This window comes from Sturnira hondurensis, unplaced genomic scaffold (assembly GCF_014824575.4).
Source record: "Sturnira hondurensis isolate 20B ecotype Veracruz unplaced genomic scaffold, ASM1482457v3 Scaffold0000880, whole genome shotgun sequence".
Classification (NCBI taxonomy): Eukaryota; Metazoa; Chordata; class Mammalia; order Chiroptera; family Phyllostomidae; genus Sturnira; species Sturnira hondurensis.
The window spans coordinates 3,812,494-3,828,430 of NW_028073511.1; the positions used below are offsets into that span (position 1 = coordinate 3,812,494).

Consider the following 15,937-nt stretch of genomic DNA (forward strand, 5'->3'; position numbering starts at 1 on the left):
TCATCCACACTCCCGCCATGAGCTACAGCCCCCACCTACCTCATTTATATTCAGCGACCCCCAGAGCCCTCCCCCTCTTTCCCCACATTTAGAGAACTCTTACTCGTCCTTTAAAACCCAGCTGTTGAGTGTTTCCTCTTTCCCACTCCTTGGCCAGAAAGGCCCTCTTCCTCCTGTGGCCCCCAGGGCACTGCAGTGACACTTGATGTCTGGCACCCCCCTGCCCCCACCAAGCCTACGGTATCTTTTCATCGAACCACTCCAAGTACGTTTCCGAGGACTTTGAGCAAATTAGCATCGCAGAAATGACGGTGCTGCGAATGAGCGGTGTGCAGAGTTGGGGGGGTGTTGCAGGCAGGTTTCCTGTCAAGGGAGCCACGTGCCGCCGAAAAAGGCTCCCTCCCCCTGCGGGCCGCTGTCTCGCCCGCGCTCCATCGCAGGTACAATTCGCACCGGAACTTGCCGCCCGGATTCCTCACCGCGGTTCATTTTAGCTGCTCTGGTTTCTTTTTGGTTTTTCTACTTTTTTTCGTTTGTGTGTGTTGACGGGGACAGCCTAGTGAGAAATGGAGCTTTAGGCAGTGCAGACAGAAAGGCCTATCCGTCTGCACCGGCCCTGCTGGAGGGGGTGCCTTTCTGAAGTGGTACGGAAGGAGGGTTTTGAGGTTTTTGAATATTTGCTTCTAAGGATCGTACTGAAGTTAAGAGATTTGCTTGCCCGCATTTGCACTCTTTTGGCAAGCCAGTAATCTGACAAAATATTTTCTGGTTGGTTTTGCTTGTACATGGTTTTTATTTTTGAGGGGGGAAATCTTTGGTTAAATTGTACTGAAATACAATGGCTGTTTTTAAAATTTGCTGTTAACGTAAGGGTTGAAGCCAGCGTGGTTCCCAGGCCCAGCAGCCTCTTGGGAGTCGCCGATGAATTATGCTGTGAACCATACTGGGAAAAGAAAAAAAAATAGACACGAGCAAAAGCTCTTAAATTATCCCTTCACTGGTATTTTCATTTCTGCATTTGTCATGGCTGTGTAAGTGCCCTAGGATATGCTGACTTGGGTGTGGTGTGTGTATTTGGGAGGGAGGCGAAGACAGACTGTAAACAGATAATTCCTGTGACTGTGACAAATAGTATAATAGAAGTATCACGTGCACAGAGAGGGAGTCGTTTATTCACTTCAAGCAGTATTTTTCAAACGAGGGTCACCTCCATTAGTGGATCATAAAATCCATTTACAAGGTAACTAACAGCATTTTTTAAGTGAGATAGAATAGAATGAAATGTATCAAGTTGCATTCTCTGTAGTACGTTCAATTTTTAGAATTTCACTTACTTATTTTTAAAGAGAGAGGAAGGGAGGGAGTAAGAGAGGGTGAGAAACATCCATGTGAGAGAGAAACTTCACACCCATCTATCAAAAGGCATCCCAGGCAGGTACCCCAGCTGGGGGTCAAACCAGTGACCTTTTGCCTTTCAGGACATCACCCAACTCATTAAGCCACACCAGTCATGGCCTCCATGGGAAAGAGTTTAGTTAGTGTTTTCCTAAGCCATTGTTTCAGTTATATATTTATTGCATTGCAATGTGAAATATATTTCTTGGTAGTGAATCTTAGGCCAAGATGTTGGAAAACCGCTGCTGCTGGGGATGAAGGAAAGATTCCCAGAGGAGCTGGCGTTTCAGCTGGGCCTTGGAGAATGGCGGACTTGCCCCAGAGGAAGAAGGGCATTCAGGCAGAGGGCAAAGGATATGCCCAAATGTGGACCAGTTTGTTCAGGGTCAGGGTATTCTCTGGTTTGGACCACAGGGTACTCGGGGAGGAGAGGCTGGAGATGGCCCTGGGGAGACAGGTGGAGCTAATGAATTAACCTTAAAAGTAGCATGCCTCAGCTCTCCTCCGAAATTCCATTTCTTGCCCTGCCTGGTGTGACTCAGTGGATTGAGTGCCTGCCTGCCAACCAAGAGATTGCTGGTTCCATTCCCAGTCAGGGCACATGCCTGGGTTGCCTGCTAGGTCCCCAGTAGGGGGCGTGTGAGAGGTAACCACACATTGATGTTTCTCTTCCTCTTTCCTTCCCTTCCCCCCCCCTCTAAAAATAAATGAATAAAATCTTTTTAAAAATTCCATTTCTCTGATGATGGGTTCGGTCTTGGGAATCTGTATTCTAACACGCTGCTCTGGGCAGCGAGGTGCTGACAGAGGTGTGGCACAACCAGCTCCGTGTTTTACAAAAGGCGACTCAGATAGAAAATTGGTTGACTGAAACTAAAATCGGGAGACCGGCTTGAGATAAGGACCTGAATTTGGATGAAGGCAGTTGGTGGAAAAGAGGGACTCGGATTTGAGGGAGGTTTCGGAAGTGGGTGGCATGGTTTAAGGCAGGTGAGAGAATGAGAAGGAAGCGTAGACAACCCTAAAATAGCTGGGGCGGGGGTTGGTCCCTGAGCACAGAGACTAGGGAGAAGATCGTGTTCTGGGGGGGAAATGATTATTTGACTTTTGGTTTGTGCTTATGGTGGGAAGGAATAATCATCTGTGCCCACCAAAACCCATGGGAACTATGCCTGCCAGGCGCACATTTCCTTTGCTCTGATTACCCCTCTCTACACAACCTCCTCCCAACTGTCTGAGACCTGACTCGGGTTAATCTAACCCACAAGTGACTGATAAATACACCCAGCTGCTAGTTGGTCAGTACGATTTACAGTGAGGCCAATGTTGTGAACCCTTTTGGGAACAAGGGTACTTGCACCTTTGCTCAGGATGTCGTCACCTTTTACAGTATCAGAGTACCTGGAAAATAGAACTAGTAATTAAAAGATATAGGAGAAAGAGAATTGGTGGTCTGAGGAATATTTCATGTGGACTCTTAAAATATCTGATTAGCTTTCCTGTACTCAAATGAGAAGGTGGCTCTTTAGTGATTTTGGTGATCAAAATGCTTATGGAGGTTATACTTGCTTATTTTTTTCCTTCAGTGTTAAGAATATATTTTAGTACCTACTTAGAACCTACTAATTGTTTTTGCTTCAACTTGAACTTACAAGTCATCTCTGTGGGGTGGTTCCTTTTTTGGATGTCTTACCACTTGGTCATTTTATTTTCAAAAAGGACACTGGCATTTATTGGGCAAGCCCCTTTACATGGGTACTCCATCTCAGAGGCTGACTTTCTCACCAAATTCTCAGGGTGCTTTACAGGAGCACCCTACAGCCTGTGGGACTACAGTCCACCATGCCCCAGCGCAGGGCGTGGAAAGGGAGGCTCTGTTTTGGGGCCTGGGAGCTGGTGAGTGGCACCTCCCAGCTATGCCTTCCAACAGCATGTGGCACCGTCCTAACCTGGTGAGTGTCCTCCCCCTCACATTCCGTGGGGAAGCAGGCTGGATGTGGAAGACAGCAAGGCCGGTGGGAGTGCTGAATGCCTCTTTTTAAAAAACAGTTCTGCGTGTACTCCTTATCCTTGTGCTAGAAGCTTGTTAGGAGTTAGGTTTTTATTTTAAAATCTGTCAGGAAAATAACCAGCTTGAAATATGTCATGATTAGCTAGCCTTAGTCTCTACAAAGATGACTTGAAGTGTTTATTTATGTATCAACTAAAATAAAAATGTAGGCAAAGTATTGAAAACATTTGTGACCTCTCCAACCCAATTGCTTGTTCAGTACTGCTTTGAAAACATCCCATGTTGCTTCTAATAATAGTATTAATCACAACAGTAATAGCAACTGTTACTGAGTATTTACTCTATAGCAGACACTAAAGCCAGAGTTTTTATACCTAATGTCACTTAGTGTCTCCCTATCAACTGGAGATACAGGTATTGTTACTTTTATTTGACAGATGAGGAAACTGAACCAAGCGAAGTGAAAAAAAAGGAGGGGCAAGATCATAGGGCCAGGAAGTGGCGATGATAAAGCTCTAACTGTTGGAGGGCAGGAGAGAACTCTGAACCGTAGGCTGTACTGCCTGTGATCAATTGCATAATGGCTTAATGCAGTTCAGGGAGACCTACTTACTCCCCTAATATAGGGAAATGATACAATAATTAATAAATAATACATTAATAAACCCTGTTTCATGTACTCACAACTGTAAACCTACTTTTGCCCACCCTGGTGTAGAGGTAGAGACATATTCATTTTTTGTATTCTTACACATCTCGTGGATGGGACTTTTTCTCTTTTATCATACACGTATTGGTTGTAAGCTAACTATGTACAAAGCACTCTGCTAGGCCCTTACGAATGGAACAGTCTTTGAGGAGCCTCCTACCCAGGAAGGATATGTAAGAGAGATACAGGAGGTTGAATCTCTTGAGATCGCCACCAGAATTTACATGGGAAGATGTCACGTGGTTCAACTTGACATACAAGTAAAATAACTCGCCATTATAACACTTTACATGCTCTAGCTCCTGAATCCTTAAAATAACTTTCAAACACGAGTGCTGTAATTATCCCCACTTTATAGATGAGGAAGTTGAAGCACTGAAGGGTGAAGTGGCTTACCCATAGCCATTCCCCTGGTGTGTGACAAAGGTGGAGTTTGAACCCAGGCCAGTCAGAGCAAGTGCACTACAGCCCGGTAGGTACCTAAGTTCCTCTAGGGGTACTAATAAAGGTGTGTGCCTTTTTAATGCATGTTGAGAATTCTTACATTTTTATTTCTCAAACACTGCATAGAGCACTTACTGACTCATCTGGTGTATTTGAGGATTTCTGTGATCTGTACACATCTGGTTTAGCATTTGCATTCACTCCCTTTGAGAATAGCCAACTGAAAAGGGAAACATTTGGTGAGAGAATGCAAAAAAAACCCCACAAAAAACCCAAAAGCAGTTACACTGTTAACTGTTATGTGGACACTGGGCCTGCTTATTTGGAGGCTCAGGCTCAGGCTAGAATATTTCAACTATAATTACTTCCCCTTTTTTTTTCTTTCCTGTGTCCAATCATCTTTCTTTCTAGGTCACCTACACAGATAGGAACCAAACAGTGACCATTTCATTGTACATAATTAAACTCTATGAAGTACAATTAAAGTTATTTGCATATAGTTAAGCCATTTTAAGAAACTTCCTCTTTAAAAGTTTTCTAATCTTAATATTTAGATACCAAAATCCTGTCTATATGAATAATAACTTAAATTTTATATACACAGGCATATTCCTTATTTAAAGCATTAAGTTTTTAATCACATGGAAAAATTAAGAAGTTGTTTTTTGTTTTGTTATATTAAATGATTTCAATTTTGGGGGTGCCTGGTGAATCTGAAATTCTCCCCAGTGCTGCCCCAATAATTTGCAATCCCTCAAAGTTTAAAATGAGATTTGACAACTGGCATTCTCAAACTAGGTCTTCATGAAGTAGAGGGTTGCTCCCTCTGCCTATACCACAGCACTGAACCCTGTTTATATTAAAACAGCAAAGACTGCTTGTTTCCAAGATCCTTTTCAGAGCCTGAAGAGAGAGGGTGAATTTTAGAATCAACCTGACCTGGGTTTCCCCCACCAGCTCTTACCAGACCAATGACCCCAGACAAGTTACCAAAGCCATTAGGAGACTCCTGCCAAATCAGGGTAACTAAGCTATTCTACAGGATTCCATGAAGGTTCAGCCAGTAATTAATATATATATATTAATTACTCATATATATATATATATATAGGAGGCACTTAGTAGGCCTTCGATAAATGTCAGTGCTCTTATATTTGGAAATTCTTTTAAAAGCCTGCAAAACCCACAGTCTTTACAGGCATATGAATTCATGCTGTTGGTTTGGGGGGTTTTTTGTTTTGTTTTTTGTTTTGGTGATCTTTCAAAGTCAGATTTGTGTTTCTTCAGGGTTTTGGCCAACTTGGGAGAATAGCTTTCTGAGACCCATTAATATTTCATTGGAGCTGTGGAGCAGCAGCTGTGAAACTTGCTTGGTGGGTCCTAATTGCGATGAATAGTCTATGGACTCTTTTGAAATGTAATTCTTCAAAATGGGTATTATAATTATATTCCAGCCAATCCAAATGCACTTTAAAGCATGTTTAAAATTTTCCCAAGCCAATTAGAAAACTGGTTGGTCCAACTGTCAAGTATAGAGAAATATGCTAATTTATGCAAAGACTACTGTTCCAGGAAGGCCTTGGCTGCCTGTGAAACACATGTGAGAAAACACCTCTATGATACCGTGATACAAAACTGCTGAATGTATTTTTAAGGAATGTCTAAATACAACGCATACATTGCGAAGGACAGAGTGGCAGTTACTAGAACAAGATATGGTTTGTTTTTTAAAAAGATCTATCTGGAATATAACATTGTATGCCAAACTTTACATTTATTTTGTGCAAGGTAGTATAGTTACAGTATCCTTATATAAGCAAGCAAGGTGCGCTATCATTACCTTTTTTGATGCTAAGGGGATATAGAAACTAAACAATAATTTCATGTAAATAATTTAAATCTAGGAATAATTTTACTTAGAAGCCACTCAGTATCTGAAGAACATGGTTGTGAGCATTCTGTTCATCACAGAACCCGTTGCTACAAGCATTATAAACTGCTTTAAAATAATTTGGAACATTTCAGGGGCTCACATATGTACGTTTTAAATCTGAATCACACACTTATATAATCCATCCTTTATCTATCCTTGATGTTTATTTAAACTAAAAGACAACAACAACCCCCTCTTCTATATTTTTGTGGGCATTTTCAGGAAAAATAAATGTAGATCATCTAGACCACAAAGGCACCCTCTCCCAATCCACACTGTCATAGTTAAAATTTACTTAAACACTCTCAGTGAGCTAGATGATTTATGGAGACTCTCAACAATGAGATTTGAGATTTAAAATGGGTGTTAATTACACTTAAAAGGTTGGGTAGATCCCTTTTGAAGATGGGGGATTGTGTAATGAAAGTTCCACAAATGTGGTGAGAAAGGATATCTATCTACATGGAAAGAGAAGACAATAGGAATTGAATGTTTTGAGAGTGACTTGTTTCCTCACCTTTATCTTGGCCGCTAAATTTGTTTTGTCTTGTCTCTTTAGTGTTGACATACAGGTTTCACAGATAAGGTTTTTACAGCATTTGGGAATGCAAAGAGTGTGTTGCAAAGGAAAGCTCAGTACAGTTTAAAGTTAGAATCAGTTATTTGCCAAATAACTAAGTTAAAAGTGACCTTTTAGTGTTATTTTTTAAAGCACATGTAAAAAAGTATTTAATGGGGCTTGTTCTAATTAGAGTTCTAAACAAATGTTTTTTTAATACCCTCCCTACTTCGAGCTAGAACTGGACTCTATGTGTGTGAGTGTGTGTGTGTGTGTGTGTGCGCGCAGGACGCCTGCGGAGAATAGCACATATCTTGTAGATATTCATTTTTTAAAAAGAGTCAAATAAACCTGTTTCTTGAATAAACCAGCACATTTCTGAAGTTAACAAAAAAAAAATCCCAAAGGAAACGGGAATTAACATCTTTGGACCTTGATTTCAAAAAAATCTTTTAATTGAAAAAATTCTAATCTTAACATTTTTTTGCTAGGCGAGAACCGGAGTTTGGAGGTAGACGAGCAGGCGAACCGTTTGCCCGGGCGCAGAGCATGAAGGCCGGGCGGGCGCGGGGAGCGGGCGCCCGCCGCCCGGCGCGGGGGTGAGCGAGAGAGAGAGAGCGGAGCGCGTGTGGCCGGCGCCGCTCGGCCGGGAGCTCCCGCGCCCGCGCCCCGCGCCCCGCGCCCGCCGCCGCCGCCGCCGCCGCCCCTGGTGCGATGGCGCAGAAACCCCGTTGACAAGGCACTGCTTTTTCATGACGGTGAGTTTCCCTTTGAGTGTATTATAATTTTGTGATAAAAATTTCAAGGAGAAAAAAAACACACAACCTCCTTCCTCTGCCTCTTTCCTTCGGGGAGGGGACAAGCGAGGGAGGGGGGACTGGAGGAGATCTATCTCCAGACAGACAGAAAAGAAAGAGGAGCAAATTAAACACCGAGTTGCCAAAACCAGGATATTAGGTTTCAGCCCAGAGAGCTATTGGCTAAGGCTGTGTTTTTTTTTTGGGGGGGGGTGGGTTTGTGGGTGGGTGATGGTGGTGGTGGGTGGATGTTTAATGGACACGGAGAAAAGGGGAATCGAGTGTTTATGCCTTTCCCAGCGCCGCCCGGGCCCGGGAAGACCAAGTTCAGAGTCTCGGGCGGGGGCGCGGGCGCGGGCGGGCAGGGGATGGCGGGGCCGGGCCGGGGGCGCTGCGGCGGCGTGGGGGCCCCAGCGCCTTTTTTTTTTTTTTTTCCTTTTCCGAGGATGCAAATTTCTGGAGCGGGGAGAGGGAGAGCCTGGGAAGGGGGTTGGCGTGGCGGTTGGTGGTGGGGAAGGGAGGGGAGGGAAGCCTTTTAATGACTCATTGATTGAGCCGGTTTAAAATTAGTTGTGTGCGCGAGTGTGAGTGTGTTTTCCGCCCCCCGGAGCCGCCAGGAGCAGGGAAGGAGGGAGTAGGGCTCGGCAAGGGGAGGACGGCGCGGCGGGGCCGCGAGCAGGGGGCAGGGAGGGCCAAGAGTGACGGCGGACGAAGAAGAAAAATCGGCTTTTCCAATCTCCTCCCCTCTGTTTTACCCCCCACCCCCTCGTTCCTTTTCTCCCTCGGAAGCTCTTGGGTGTGAATCGCATTTTCTTTCTTCTCGGCAAAATGGACCCCGCGTGTTCGGAGGGGGAGGGGAGAGGGTGGGGAGGGAGGCGGCGGCGGGGTCCAGGTTTATTTTTCATCCTGGTTTTCTCCTCGCCGCTTTTCTGGGCGGCCGCAGCGAGGAGAGCGAAGGCCGGGCCGCAGCTGGCAGAGCTCGGGGTCGGCCGCCCGCCCCGGCCAGCTCCCCGGCCCGCTTCTTGGCGCGCGCCTGCCGGCGGGACTGTCCCTTCCCCGCCGCCTGACCTCGAAGCACTGCCGAGGACCCGCAGCCCGGCCCGGACGAGCCCTCGCGACACGCAGAGGACCTGCGGCCCAGCCAGGCGCCACCTGCGGGGCGGGGAGGGGGGGGCCCCGCGGCCTGGCCGAAGAGGAGAGAGACTGCGGTGGCACTATTTTGGCCGAGAGTGCGTGGGCCCGCTGCGGTCCACGCCCCGCAGTCTCCCGCATGCGGGATTTTGCGGAGGGCGGGTAGTGGCGGCGGTTGGAAGGTGCTAAGATGGCGCTGGGCCTGGCCGGTCGCCAGGGCTGGTGGCGCAGTTGTTCCGCGGGCGCCATCTTCCCCAGCGGCGCAGGCAGCGCCCTTCCTGGGCGCTTCTCCTGCCTGGGCTCCGTGAGGTGCGGGGCGAGGGGGAACCACGTTCCGGGTGCTGAAAGCGGCCGGTGGGGTCGGGGACGCACTGCTGAGCTGGGGGCCTGCGGAGCCCTATCCTTACCCAGGCCCAAAAGACCGGGCCACAGGCCGGGAGGGGGAAGGGGCCGCGGCATCCCGTTTCTTCCTTCCCACTTGTGTTTGAAGAAAGGTGCGCTGCGCGTCCGTCCGGCCTGGCAGCCGACGGGGACCCTCCCAGAGCCCGCATCCCCTCGGCCAACACTGGGGTGAGGGGTTCCCGTTNCTGCTGAGCTGGGGGCCTGCGGAGCCCTATCCTTACCCAGGCCCAAAAGACCGGGCCACAGGCCGGGAGGGGGAAGGGGCTGCGGCATCCCGTTTCTTCCTTCCCACTTGTGTTTGAAGAAAGGTGCGCTGCGCGTCCGTCCGGCCTGGCAGCCGACGGGGACCCTCCCAGAGCCCGCATCCCCTCGGCCAACACTGGGGTGAGGGGTTCCCGTTACCCCTCCTGCTGCCCGAAACTGGACGGCTCTGTCTCCCCTGTCCTGGCGGCGGGCAAGGGCGTTGAGGCTTTTCCTTTATCCCTTTCAATTAATTTTTTGAGTAGAGTGAAACCGGGTTACAAAATTGCATGAGTCCAGGACAGTGGCTGTCTGCCTTCCAGTAACGTGGTCCTGTGTAGCTACCCTACGTTGCTTTTATTTTTTTAGTTGGTTGTATTTTAAAGTAACCCTGGAGAGACATTTCTGTAGTTGTCAAATTGTGGGAAGGTAATGGGTTTTAGTGATTTGAAACTTCTTGTTGGCCTTTATATTTTTCCCAACGGTAGAAATTAAAAGTGTTTTAGAATTCTGATCTGGAAAATTAAATTTGCTTTGACTCACTGAGACTTTAACCCCTTTCTTTTTCTTAAAACAAACAAAATAGAAAAACTGCCCCGTATTTGCCGTAGCCCCTCACCGACATAAGGCAGTTCCCTTGTCAGTTCCCTGACTCACTTTTGTTTCCTTAAAAGCATCCATGTAAGTATCTGTCCTCTAGTAGCTCCGTATTAAGAGAGGCGTAGGTTTTAACTTTAACTGTTACTGAAAAGATTATTGGGAAGAGGAATAAGTTTGTAAGGCTTTGATCTCTTCAGGAGTCCGCAGAGGTGGAAAGTAAACAGTTAATTTCTAGTGAATAAAAGTAACATAGTAGCAGCAGTGTATCCTTGTGTTTTAAAAAAAAGTCTGCTACATAGTATGCCAAGAACAGTGCTTGGTGCTTTATTTAGTTTCCATTTATCATATCAGCTCTGCAATATTGATTTTTATTTTATTTATTTAAAATATTTTATTTATATTTAGAGAGACAGGAAGGGAGGGAAAAACAGAAACATCCATGTGTGAGAGAGATAGCGATTGGTTGCCTCTCCCACGGGGGAGGGGGAGTGGGGGGGGAACACCTGCAACCCAGGCAGGTGCCCCTCGAGAGCCCAAGTGGTGACCCTTGGGTTCTCAGGCCTGCACTCAGTCCACTGAGCCACACTAGCCAGGGCTGCAATATTGATTGTATTATTAATCTCTTTATCAGAGGAGGAACTAATGTTAACTCAGGTATTGAGATCTTGCAGTTTTAAGTGGTAGAATTGACATTGGATCCCAAAAGCCATGTTCTTGGCCCTGAACTTGTGTTTTCGAAATCTGAGCGTTAGAATCCACTGGGGAGAAGTTTTTAGAGATTTGCAACATCACCTCTTCATTATTTGTTAGGGCTAGTTGGTTTTTTCACAAGCTCCAGTGTGTTAGACAATCTGAGTTTTAAGCTGACTTTTCAACTTCTAGATCCTAAATCCTCCCAATTTTGAAGTTCTGGCCCACCCAGGACCTCCTTATATCGGACTAGGTACCATCAGTCACTATGAGGCCAAAGCTGCCCAGGTGGTCCCTGTGCCACAGAGGTGCATTCGGAATAGTGCTGTGCTGTGCTGCCGGCTCTTTCAGCGTTGGAATTTGGGACTTGGGCCATATCATTCTGAGTTTCCACAGTTTGTTGCTTGGACCATCCTCATTTTTATTTTTTTACTATAGCTGCCTCTTACCAAATTGTTAGAAGTACTTTCTTACAGAAAGAAGGCTTAGATATCCAAAGACTAAAAGCTCAGGACATTTTTAAAAGCCTGTCTTAATCTACTGAGAAGTTAAATAACAGTTTTTTAGGTCTAGATGGGCCATCTAGCTTAATCAAGGCAGTTATATATAATGCAAAGAGAATTGAATCCAGGATTGATAAATTAGGAATAGGGTAGAAAAGATCTTGAAATAGAAGCTTAGAGATAAATCCTTAGGAAAAGGGGAGTTTTCCCCCTGAATTTTGAATCTTTGGGGTTTTGGGAAGTAGGATGAGGAAATTATTCTAAACACGAAACCTGATGACAGACTATGCATAGGTCAGGAAGAAACTTCATCACTTAGGTCAGTGATGATGAATAGCCAACCCGACCAAAATGGGAACCCAGTCACTGATGAAATCATTAACTTCTCTGAGGCAAGGACCGCAGACTTATTTTGTGTTTTCCCTTCTTTATTCCCAGATCACTCTTATGCTTAGTAAGTGCTAGAGGAAATGGTTGAAAACTTTTGGGTTTTTGATGGCAAAATTATATGTCCTCACTTAAAAATTTTTTAAAGGAGCAACTGTTGAATGCCCGTGTCCAGTCTAGACCAGTGGCTGGGTGGAGTTCTGGTTTTGGACTGCCTTTGTGGTTCTTCTCCCCTTGTTTTTCCATGGTAAATGCCAGAGTAATTATATTCTTTGACTAAATTCCAATAAGGCTTGAAATGAAGAGAAATCTAAAATAACCTGCTTATTAAATAAAAAAAGAAAAAAGACTCATGGACATGGACACCAGGGTGGTGATTGCTGAGGGGAGGGGGGTAAAAGGGGACTAAATGGTAATGGGAAAAATATAAAAATGATATATTTAAAAAAATAAAGTAAATCTGCTTAGAGGGAAAGAGTAGCTGCCTTATTTTAAAGTATCCTTTAGTGGAATTCAAGACAGATGGATCTCTGTCCTCATGGAACTTACAGTATAGTGGGGAAAACAGGAAATAAGCAAACAAGTAATCAAGGTAATTACAGATTAAGAAAAATTACTAGAAATAACTAAGCTGGTAGATCTAAAAGAGTGTGTTATGGGGAATGGCTGGCTAGGAAAAGTCAAGGTGCATCCCCTATGGAGAGGGGACTTTGGAGTTGGGACTAGAAACATGAGCTCATGCTAGCCACGTGAGAAGCTGGGGAGCCGTTCCTGGCCTGGTAACAAGTGCAAAGACCAGAAAGGCCGAGAACATCGTGGGTGGTGGGAGGACGAAGGACTGAAATGGAGTTGGATAGATCCTACAGGCCTCTTGTGTTAGGCAGTATCTGGTTTGGGGATGTTACATCAGTGAGAATGAGAAGCTTTTGAGGGCTTTAATTAGGGCAGTAGTATGTTTTTGTTTTGTTTTTAGGCTTTAAAAAATCAGGAAGCAGAGAGGGCAGTTAGGAGACCACTGCAATAGTCAGCTCGAGGTTGATGGCCTCTGAGGCAAGTACTGTGGCGGCGGGGATGGAGCAGAGTAGATGGTGGGTTTCTGTTATATTTTGGAGGTGGAATTAGGAGTATTTGGTTAATGGGTTGGCTGGAAGGAGAAAGGAACCAAGGATGGCTTCAAGATTGTGGTCTAAACCTTGGGGGCTGAGGGTGCCATTTGCTGGTTGGAGAAGACGGAAAGAGGAGCAAGTGGGAGGGGTGGATAATGGGACTTCTCTGTGGAACCTGTTAATGCTTTTGGAAATATTTGTGAGACATCCAAATGGAAAGTCAAGTAGCCGTGAGTGTTCAGGTCAAGCTGAGAGGAGTGGGCATAATTTGGGGGCTCACTAGCATACATGTGGTATGTCATGGAATGGTTGAGGTTTATCTTTGATCACAGAGGCCTCAAGATTAAGCCCTAAAACACTTCCAGTGGCTAAAGGAGACTGAGAAGTTTTGGCCCTTAAAGTGAGTGGCTGAGTTATCCTTTTAAAGAAAGGGGATGGTCCATCTGCAGTGTTGCTGAGAAGGTGAACAGTGAGGATAGAAAAGTGTCCTTTTGGATTTGGCGTCACTGAGGTGGCCGTTTTGACAAGCAGTTTCAGTGGCATGTTGAGTGGAAGCCAGACTGGAACACACTGAGAATGGGAAGTGAAGCGAATGTAGACCACTTGTTGGGGAAGTTTGGTTGTAAAGTGAAGAGAGAAACAGCATAGCAGTGATAGGGGAGAGAAGTGGGGCCAAAGATCTTTTATAAAAAAAAATGCTGGGAAACAAGAGCATTTTCAAGTTAGCTAATGAAAATCAGTAATAGAAATAGAGAGACTAAGACAGAGAGAGATGAGACCACCAAAACAGCAGAGTTCTGGAGAAGCAGTTCAGAACACTGGGAGCAAGAAGGCTGGCAGTGGCGGGAGGGAAGGCAGAGAATGTGGACACGAGCGCAAAGAGGTTTATGAATTAGAGGCAGGGCATGTGGGTTCCGTTTCTCAGTGAAGTCTGAGGTGAGGCTAGCAACTTAAAATACAGGAAAGAGGGGTATGGATGATTTGAGGCCAGGACACCTCACACTGGGTAGCAGGAGGGAACCGAGGTAGGATTGCTGGGCATCATGGAATGCCTGGCTGTGGCTTGCTGGGGGCAAGGGGAGGGTCTGAATTTAAGGCGAAACCAATCAACAGGGTTAATTTTATGGTTTCCTGCCAGCAACATTCAGCTGTTACAAAGGAAGCAAAGGAAGGCAGGTGATCAGTTAAGCCAAGATTGGAATTTTGGCCTTTCAGGTGCGCCAGAGGAAGAGAGGGGCTGGGGGAGGGAGGGTGGTTGCAGTGCTGAGCCTTGGAAAGGTGGGTAGGTAGGCCAGCAGGGGGAAGCTAGTGGGGGTGGTGGCCATGAATTTAACCAGGAATCATTCTTGGTTAAAAATGAGTTAATGGGTACAGAATTTCAATTTGGGATGACATTCTGGAGCCAGATAGTGGTAGCGGTCACCCAACAATGTGAATGTGCTTTAGTGCCACTGAACTGTACACTTAAAAATCTCATGTAGCCCTGGCTGGTGTAGCTCAGTGGATTGAGCGCGGGCCTGCAAACCAGACAATCGCGATTCAGTTCCCAGTCAGAGCACATGCCTGGGTTGCAGGCCAGTTCCCAGCAGGGGACGCACAAGAGACAGCCATACGTTGATGTTTCTCTCCCTCTCTCCTTCCCTTCCCCTCTAAAGACAAATAAATAAAATCTTTAAAAAATTCTCATGTATATTTTACCACAATAAAAAAAGAACTAACATTTACACACTGAGGCAGGTACTTTTTTTTTTATACTGCCTTGGACTATTTGGAAAGCACTGTATTTTCTGTGGAAGAAAGTAGTATTAGAAATCAAATGTCAATTTCCTGAGACTAAAGAGAGAGTACTCCCTCTTACCATGGTCCCAAACTCGAGTGTGTGTAACAGTCCCCTATAGACAGAGGTTCTGGGGTGGGGCCCAGGAATCGTACGTCCTTTCTCTTTGCACTGATTTGTTGTAAAACTTTAACATAGCATTTAAAACAAGCTGGGCATTCAGTAAACATTTGCTGACCAAATACCTAGAGAACCCAGGTAGAGTAGAATGAAGGGAACCAAAGGGAAGCAGGTTTCAGACATTTAGGTGGAGATGAGTGATGCCTTACACTACTGAGGGATATGTGAGAAAAAGAACAAGAGAGACCATTGGATGTGATCGTCATTAGGGTTTGACATTCTGAGTGTGGGTGATGAGAAAAATCAGATTATTTTTGAGAGGTGGAGGAGGAGAGAAATAAGTATTTTTTCCTTTTTTATTGAATTTATTTGAGTGTGATATTGGTTAATAAAATTACATGGGTTTCAGGAGTGCAACTGAAACAAGCATTTGTTTCAGGAGTGCAACTGAAACAAGCATTTGGTAATGATTTTTTAAAGATTCAAACAACACCAAGTGGAAGCGTGCACTGCTCATAACCTCTCTCCATTCTTTCCTCTGAATCTGCTGCCATTCACCTTTTCTTGAGGTTTCTCTGTTCCCTAGCTGTCTCCAGAATAGGTAATAGTGATGTGAGATTAGAGAACAGGAGAGGAGGGTAGATGATGGGGTTCAATATATTAGTAGACATCTACAATTCCTTAGAAGATAGCAAGGTCACATGTCAGGGACAGAGGCAAAAAAGGCTTTGAGTTTAAGGAGAGGAGTAAACTTGCAGAATGTATCAGTTGGGGGGAATGGATCAAAGAAATGGTACTCAGCTGTGATGAGGCAGTGTGAATTAGCAACACCAGATGCATCTGTGCATGCTATGGTTCTCGGGCAGAATACCCTTCTGTAGCGGAAGTGGAAAGGGCAGTGGGTGAGGCGGCTGGCAGGAAGGGGCGAAGGCAGTTAAGTAGGTGTGGAGAAGTGGGAGAGCTCACAGAAAAGGAAAGGAGTGTGGACTTGGAAGGAAAGCCCTAAACTGGGAATTTTGTAAGTGGCACCTAGCAGAGTGGAGCCCAGGATGCGGCCCTGCTGGGGGGTGTCTAGCCCTTTTGGAGTGTGGTTGGAGAGGCTGAGAGGCTGTTAACATATGTTATAAGGGAGG

At 45.6% G+C, this 15,937-nt stretch overlaps 1 protein-coding gene across 2 annotated transcripts in view; it reads left to right on the top strand.

The window, feature by feature from the left end:
* Positions 1 to 348: 348 nt before the first annotated feature.
* BICRAL (BICRA like chromatin remodeling complex associated protein) overlaps positions 349 to 15,937 on the top strand; it is an 83,655-nt gene continuing 68,066 nt past the window's right edge. The window contains exons 1-2 of one of the 2 annotated variants that reach the window (XM_037052884.1): positions 349 to 440; positions 7,543 to 7,809. The gene's annotated coding sequence lies outside the window, so the exon portion shown is untranslated. Of the gene's footprint in view, positions 441 to 5,846; positions 5,933 to 7,542; positions 7,810 to 15,937 lie in introns of those variants that run through there. The other variant, XM_037052883.1, reaches the window with a different exon arrangement.